General features: G+C 44.6%; 1 protein-coding gene across 1 annotated transcript in view; it reads right to left on the reverse strand.

Annotated features, from left to right (window-relative positions):
- The window catches only part of ELK3 (ETS transcription factor ELK3), a 39,593-nt gene extending 33,111 nt beyond the window's left edge, over positions 1-6,482 (reverse strand). The window contains exon 1 of the mRNA XM_030003143.2: positions 6,007-6,482. The gene's annotated coding sequence lies outside the window, so the exon portion shown is untranslated. The remainder of the gene's footprint in view (positions 1-6,006) is intronic.
- Positions 6,483-8,680: the final 2,198 nt, after the last annotated feature.

Here is an 8,680-nt window from a genome sequence, read left to right on the forward strand (position 1 = left end):
CGATACAAGTTTTCCTCTCCTAGTACCTCAAACGATCTTCAAGTTAGGATCCACAAGATAAAAAAATTGTATACTTTAAAGCTGAAGAAACTAAGACATGGTTGTTTGCATGACAGCCATAATACATTAACATGTAGTAATTGGTATTTGTAAAGGTTGTCCAAGCTATATTCTGAATCCTCAAATATTGAGTAGTCCATTGGCAAGCAGAGACACAGACGTGACTGAAATGACTCCCTGAAGTGGGTCTGGGAGAACCCATGGAATGTCCTTCACACACTCAGTACATCCTGACACTGCGAAATTTAGAGCAAAGCTATGGAAGACGAGGAGGACACTTGGACAGAGTGCAAGAGCCACTCCAATGCCTTAGTTACATTCAAGGCCCATGCTAGCATTCAAATGTTTGCAACATGCAGTTAGTCTCAGTGCATTAACAGAAGTGCTGACACACTCAAAAACAAATACATCCCTAAGTGCTTTAAAAGATCAACACAACTAAGTTTCTGGCTCCCGACAGAAATTCTTCTCCTGAAGACCCTTAGCTGTATCTAACCGTTCAGATGTAGACAGAGCACACTGTATCATCTTTAGAAGCCTTTCTTTACATGGTTGATTGATACTTATCTTAAAAGATCATAGGTGTTGTCAGCTAGGTGAGCAGTTTTCAACATGTGGTCCATGCATGCAGGGGTCAATGGATTCCTCCTGAAGGAGAGGCAAAATTACCCCAGTACTACTACAGTAGGCTCAACTGCAACATAGGCATCTGCACAACTGCTCGAAAATAATTATGGATCCACAGACACAAAAAGGACAAACCCCACTGCTCTAGATAGTCAGGCAATGCTACTTGAGCAAGCAGGCCAAAATCAGACACAGTTGTTGGTAACTGTAACGCCATTGCCATATGAGTAAAAAAGTATAATTCTCAGCTGAGTTGTATCTGCTTAGGACATGGCAAAATTTTGCCTCCGATGTTCTTAACTGTAATATAACTTTAAAATAATTACTTAAATACTTATTCAGTACCCTGCGAGATACTGACCATGAATTACACTGATTAAGCAGATCAACACTTCCAGGGTACTTTTTGGTACTGCAAAAACTACTGTGGTATTCATACAAAATTAAATATGCAGAATGACTATACAGTTATTAATTGGCATTGAATTAGCTGGCAGGTAGTGCCGTAGCGGTACTTTCATCTCAATGCTTATGGCAGGTATTTTCTTCAGCTTTTGCTTTTAGAAAAGCAGCAAGCTTCCTTCAAAGAGCTTTGAGTTAAAATCCACTCTTAACAGCAAACCCTTAACAATTCCAATTCTGATATAATTACTGGCCTATAAAACCACAATGGGTTAAAGAAAGTTTTAAGGATGAAGATGCATTTTCTTTTTGTGAAGTGCACAGATAAGAGATACTTTATGCTTCATCTGCTTTGTTTCCATACATGCAGCCTTGTATTTTGCAGTGCAGCGAGCTGGACTTCCTGTGCCTACACCTTGACGTTCTCCTCAAAATTGTGACTAATTCTTTAATCATTCATTATTCAACAAAATATTTCAACATGAGAACAGGCATATTCAGTCTTTCAAGAGCTCTCAACAGCCTCCAGAATATTAGTTGATTCATTTAACAAGCCACAGATGAAGTAAACATCTGTCTAATGATTCAAGACTGTGAGATTCCCTATTGTGGGAAACACCGAGGAGAAAGCCACGGTGAATCAATCCGGGGATACACAGCACAACATGATTTTCAAAGGCCCCTGAGTGACAGCCTGTTGCATGAACCATTGGGTGCGGTCACGAAAGACACACAGCAGCTCAAAACCAACAGTACTCTTTGAAACTGGCCCAGGCTAACACGTGTCCTATAATCAGCGTCACAGCTCTAAGATGGATTCAAGCAGCAGCATCCAGGCATGCTGCACACTCGAGCCGCCACCACCAGAAGAAAACCGTGGACTGACAAATAGTCTGAATTGCACAAAAGAGTCCAACCTGCCATATCTTTGTGGGAAGTACTAGCTAATTTACCAGTTCTTTGCTATCTTGGATTATTTAGTACTTGACAGAGAACCACTCGCAGAGGTAATGGTAACTACATGAGCATACAAATTTTATATGAGGTCACCAAAACACACTCGCTAAAATAAATTTTTATAAATACATGCATCACAAGTAACTGTGTGTTGGTTCTCCCAGCCTTATCCCACTCTCCCTCATCTGTAGTAGCCAAATGTCTGTTTATTTTGGCATCTATTTCTTTCTTCTGAAGCAACATGTTGTCATGTGATTGCATTCCCAAGGCTAAGGTTTGTGTTTTCCATACAGCTGATGGACCTCCATGTCCCTGTCATGTACACCTATCTTCCTACGTGTAAACATATGATCCTCAGAGCAAGCAACAAGCTCCATGCACCTTGGTGAACCTGCAAAATGACTTTCATTCTGTGCTAAGTCCTCCAGAACAGATTTTTAAACTAAGGTAGATTTCAGCTTCAGTTATAGTTAAGTCACTTGATCCGTAACACCTTCCCTTAAGAACACCTCTATCATAAGAATGCCTTCATCCCAAGAAGGGCATTACAATGAGAAGGTGAAGTTTACATAATTGGACTTCACGCACAGCAAAGGGGAATACTTCGGTCTTTGGAGTGAGATACTTGTTTTGTGTTCATAATTTATGTTTAATGAAATAACACTAAGTAATGGGAGCAAAGAACCACTGTGAATCAGTAAGCAGTGAGAACTGCTAATGAATAAAACAAAATAGATTTTTGTTTCCACATATAAAAGCATCCATGTGCACACTGGTTTATAAACACAGTTACAAGGAAGGCTGTAGCTGTGTTTCTTCCCCTGAGACCGTATTGCTTATTTCAGCTGCTGTGTCTAGGTGCAGTTGGTGATACCAAAAGGATATAAGCCTGTAGTTTTTTTTCTTTTTAGGAACAACTGATGGAGGTGATTTGGAAAATCGAGATATAAGCAATTATGATAATATCTCATCCCTTAGCAGACAGTATATATTCTTCTCACACACTTTCATGTTTTGTAAATTAAAACAGGTAAAGAATAAAATCTCGGTTGCAGACATTTTCATTATTTGAGTGGAAACCATCATGCACTATTTGATATTTGCGGGTTTTTTTCTGTTCCAAACAGAACTGTTTTATTTTTAACACATCTATGGATTACTTCTCATTCACTCTTTCTACCATATAGAACACACACAACCAGTACACTACTACTACATCTGTTTTTCTACGAGGACATCAAGATGTTTTTACTTATGATGAGTGAATACAACATATGAAACGTATATAGTGTAGATAGACTATATATATATATCTGTACGTATGAACGTGTGTGCTCCATCTACACTGATTCAGTAGATGGCACACTGAAATTCCAGCAATATTTAATGCAGTAAGAGGACAATTTAATGTCCGTATTTCAGAGAGAGATAGTAAGAGCTAGGGAACGCACTTCAGTAAGAGTTTTGGTGTTGTACATCACACTAACTCTTCCATAACATAATCAACAGATTTTTTTTAACATTATGGGCAGTAATGCACCTCTCTCTCTAAAATTTAGAATTTTACAAAAGAAGAAAACTCTAAAACCAAAAATAGCTCTGACTACCTGATGACTGCATTTGATTGAAACAGAGATTGGGCATTTTCTGTTTCACATACTATTCTAAAAATTCTTCTCTGCCCAACTAGGAAATCAAGAGGCATCTGTGTCTGGAGATCGTGTCACTAATCCATTAATAAAAGTCCTCTGTAAAGTGATGTTAATGAAGAACTTTTCTGTGCAGCTTGGACATAGGAAGTACAGGAAACACTGAAGATCCTCAAAGGTAAACACGTGGTACACTGCAATTAGTCCTCCATCCAAGTACTACTTTTTTGCACAATATTTGCTAGTTTAATGCTATCACATGACAGTTCAAGTAAGTAGCTAAGTGTTATTTCCTATTACATGCAATTTCATTCACATTTTTTGACATTTCCTTAAGTTAAAACCCACTTGCAAGCAAGACTCCATTTTCTTTGTTTGCCCCAAACTTTTTTTTTGCAAAAAGTTGTTAATTTCTAATTTAAATTAACCATCAGTGGGGCATGGCAAAAGTCTTTCTAATTCTGAACACAGACTTCTTTCACGACTGCTATGAAAATAAATCATCACGAAATAATTACACAAACCACTAAGTCCAAAGTGCTATGTACAAAATCACTCGAAGATTAGATACGTAAGCACCAATACAGGAAGGTTATGTGAGTGAATATACTTTTCAAACATGCCCACCACCTCAGTATCTTGGTACAAGACTCTTTTAACCACGCAATTACATACAGTTGTCACAGATGCACAGAACATGCTTATCATAACACAGCGTTCTGTGTACCCCATTTCTGCACCTCACCCTACAAAACTATTTATGCATAAATTACATTTAATCTGAAATAATCGAAAAGCCTGTATGAGGAAAATAGGAGATGAGCCATCACTTTCTGCTTGAAATTAAATGAAACCATTGACTTCTGAAGTTGGAGTCCTCATGACCAGAAAGATGCTGCATTGTATAAACTTGTCTTAGCACTACACCCCTAAGTAAATAAAGATGTAACTTGCCTCTCTTTCAACTGCAACGTTAGAAAGGCTGACAGGGCTTCACAAAACCCTCCTGTGTTAGGGAACGGAAACTCCTAATGAGATTAGTTGGTGTGTGTGCAGACATTACTTAGCCATGACTAAATGGGCTCTCTTCCTGCAGCCAGTGGAAAATTCAGGGAACTTTTTCCCCCTGCAGCATCAGAGTCCCTCTAACCTTCAGCAAAGCCAGATCCAAAAACAACTCTCCACTTTCTCTCCCTTTCTCTCTCTCTCTCCTTTTTTTTTTTTTCCCCCCCTTCCCTTACAAACATTTTTAGTGTTTTTTCGGTTGGTCGTGGAAACTATCCACGTCGGCCAAGGGGTCTTGGGGCAGGGGGTGGCTTAGAAAAGCGGGGAGGGGGAGGGCCGGGGAGAAGGCAGATGACTACAAAGGAAACTGTAAAAAGGAGCAAATATATAAACCTGAGGGAGAAAACCACAGAGTTTCTTTGTGAGCTGCAGTGACTCATTTTCAAGATGTTGTCTGCTGCCAGTTTCAAACCGGAAGCGCATGGCAATTAGTCTTGCTGTTTCCAGACAAGCCAGAAACTCTCCCGACACTTTTTTTTTTTTTTTTTCCTTTTTTAAAGCCCCTTCTGCAGTTTCTGCAAGAGCCTTCCCCCCCGCCCCTCCCCACTAAAAAACCCCGGCCCCTCTCGGCCTCGCAGCAGCGCCGGGGACCCCGCGGCACCCCCCCCCCCCGCCGCCGTGACAGGCAGCCGGGCGGCCCCCGCCGCCCCAAACGCCGTTATCGTGATGCTGCTCGTACGGGGCGGCCCCGGGAGCCGGACAACCGCCGGGGAAGGGGAGAAGAGGGGGGGACACACACCGGGATACGACCCGCCACCGCCGCAGAGGGGGGTCCCGGGGCTCCCCCCGACCCGCTGCGCCCTGTCAGGCACCGTGCGTTGTTCCCCCCCCCCGCGCCTCTCCTCACACCCCGGCCCCTTCCCACACACACGCTCCGTCCCCTCAGCTACACCCGCAGCTCCCGGGGGTGGGGGGGGGGGCGGCGGGACACACACAAACCATCCCCCCCAGCCCTCCACACACACACAGAGCTCCCCGCGCCCTCCAACCGCCGCCCCCTGCCCTCCTTACCGCCGCGCTGGCCGGGCCCGACCCTGGGGCAGGACCCCCGGCCCCGTGTGGAGCTCCGAGTCCTCCCCCCCCCGGCGCTCCTCACCTCCAGCCCGCCGTTTGCCCCCCGCTGCCCCACCAGCGGGGGGGGGACACACACGACACACACGCCAACCCCCGCAGCAGCCGCCGGCCTCCCCGAAGCCCCCCGAAACTTTGCAGGAGCCGGGGCGGGCGCAACAGCACTTGTACCTACCCAGAGCCTGAGGGACTTTTCCGCTCTCTCCTGGTAGTTTAGAGGGAGCTGAGTAAAATCCCCCGGTTCTCCATGCTGACAGTCTTCTGCAAACGCTCTGTTGCTCTTGTAACGAGATCCTGATTTTTTTTTTTTTCTCCCCTCTCTTTTTTCTTTTTTTTTTTTTTTTTTTTTCGGCCGGGGTGTGTGTGTGTGTGTGTGTGTGTGTGTGCCCGTGTGAGAGAGCGAGCAGGAAGTCAGAGCAGTCAGACAGAGAGCCGGCTCACTTCCTTTCCTGCATTATTCCCCAGGCGGTTTGCAGTCTGTGTAAACAGGCTTTTCCTCCCCTCTCCCCTCGCTCTGGCCGCTGATGTGCAGCATGGCTGTAATATAAGACACACACGTAGTAAAACGGGTTAACGGCAACTCCGCGGGCTCGCAGGGAGCTCCCCCGACCGCCACCTCTTCCTGTGCTACACCCCTGGGGAGGAGCTTCCCGCCAACCCCGCGCTTGGCCCACCGCCGCAGCCGGGCGCTGAGGTGGCTCGGTGAAGAACACCCCCGTTTGGGGTTTTTAGGGGTTTTTGTTTGGTTGGTTTGGTTTTTTTTCCCCCGGGGGGGGGGTGAGAGTCGAGAGGCGCTGACGAAGCGTTTCACAGAGGGATGAAAATTTTTATAAATTCTTCTCGGGGTGAAGAGGCGGCAGGCCTCGTCCCGTCGACGCTCGGCAGAGCGCCGGGCGCCTCGGCTTTGGGTCGGTGGAGGTGGAGGGGCCGGCGGGGCGCGGTGGATGGATGGGCGCGCTCGGTTTTGCCTTCCCGAGGTGGACCTGGCGTTGGGCGGCGAAGCGCAGAAACGGCGCGGCGTCCTCGGTTGAGGGGAGCGGCGGCTTAAAAGTCAAGGGGCACCCGGGCCGTGGAAGCGGAGCTGGGTCTTCCAGCGCCACGTCGCACCTCGGGGACAGAGCAGCGGTAGTTTGCCGGGTCAGGGTTTGACCCTCAGGCTGTAGACCTCGGGTCTAAACTGTTGGTTCGGATTTATTAAAAGGCACACGTTTCCAGTATTTGGAGTCTACATCCTCTGTGTCTTTTCTTGCGTCTCATATATCTGCATTTTACTATTTCTAACTTTATTTGGAAAGTCTGAGAGTGAGTGGCATTATCGTCCGTCTGCCCAGCGCATCACTGCTGTTCAATGCATAGTATTTTAAAATCAACGCTGCGCCGCTATTTCTTTTAACGGTCACAAGATTTATCGTTCCAGCACAAGAACTGCAGTTCAGAATGTTCTTGATGTGCAGTGACACAGAAGCTACGGTTATTTTTTATCACTCTGTTGGGTTGTTGCTTACGATGTCGCTGGGAACAAAAGTATGCTTTGATGGAATTAAAAGGTTCGTCACAGTTGGCCACTAAGCATTAGTCAATAGCATCCGAACAGCTGGCGGTGAGCAAATTGCGAGTCTCTTGTGGAAGTCCATCAGGTTTCTTCCTTCTCATCTTCTAACATGCCATGGGGGAGCAAGAATAACACTGTACTGGAACACCAAATTATGTAACTTTGTTATTTTCCTTAAATAATGCCCTTTTAGAAGTCCTTCTGAATTTTAGAGTACAGATGTGAGGTCTGCTAAATCCTCATTTTGTGCTTCCCAAATGAAGAAGCATTAAAATGTTTAACTTGAGATAGTATATTTCCTAGATTAAAACGCGCAGTGGATGAAGTCCTTGCTGTAAGCGTTAGTTTAAGTCATTGGGATGCAGGAATCAGTCTTTCCTTGGGAACTACAACTGAAGACCCGGGTTTGCAAAACCAGGGCAGCCAGAGAAGCTTTTATGGTACCAATATGCAATGTTGGGCTGACAGCTGGGGGTACCAGCATTCATCTTCCACATTTATCTTTCACTGATTTTGTGAACAAGAGACGAAGCAGAGATATTCCAGAGTTGCCTTGACCAGTTATTGGTGCGGAGATCTGAGAGAACAAACTCTCAAAACCAGTATAACTTATTTTCTTTTACAAAAAGTAAATAACACTATGTCTTTAAAAAAAATGTTTAAAAATTAAAATGTTTCTTTTATTTATTATGCTGTAACTTGGTTGATGGTGCTAGAATTTTTTTTACAGCACCAGTCCTTTTTTTGTCTAGATCATGAGGTAGAAACCTAAATAAAGCTGCCACACTGGAGGTTGGATGGCCACTGGGTGAGGGCTCTTCATATTACCCTACGGATGCTGGAGACAAAAGTGCAGAACTTGCTCAATGGAATAAAGCCACCAGGATATGTTGGAAACATGAGGAATTCAGAAAGCTGTGCTGGAAGTGGAAGAAAATGGGAGCTTTTGGCCAGGGTTACTGATTCTAGCCCTATGGATGTCATCGGGAAAATATTTTTGGAAACTACATCTATGTGCTTGATAAAAACACTGTGCTTTACAGAATGGTTGCCGAAACTCTCTCATCTGCGATATCTGCCTGGCTAAATTAATCTAGACTTACAGTTATCCTTAAGGTTTATCTGATGCAAAAATACAGGATGATGAATGAGGAAAATTGCAGGTTTGTATTGTGTAGGAGCCTTTTTCTTCTGCAAAAGCAATTCCACTCAGAAAACCTATTAACGTAGTCATAAAAATGCTAGTTATGTTTTCAGTAGAGTCACTAGACAACTTCTGTGTCTCAATTCACATCCA

This window comes from Aquila chrysaetos, chromosome 26 (genome assembly GCF_900496995.4).
Source record: "Aquila chrysaetos chrysaetos chromosome 26, bAquChr1.4, whole genome shotgun sequence".
In the NCBI taxonomy this organism is placed as follows: Eukaryota; Metazoa; Chordata; class Aves; order Accipitriformes; family Accipitridae; genus Aquila; species Aquila chrysaetos.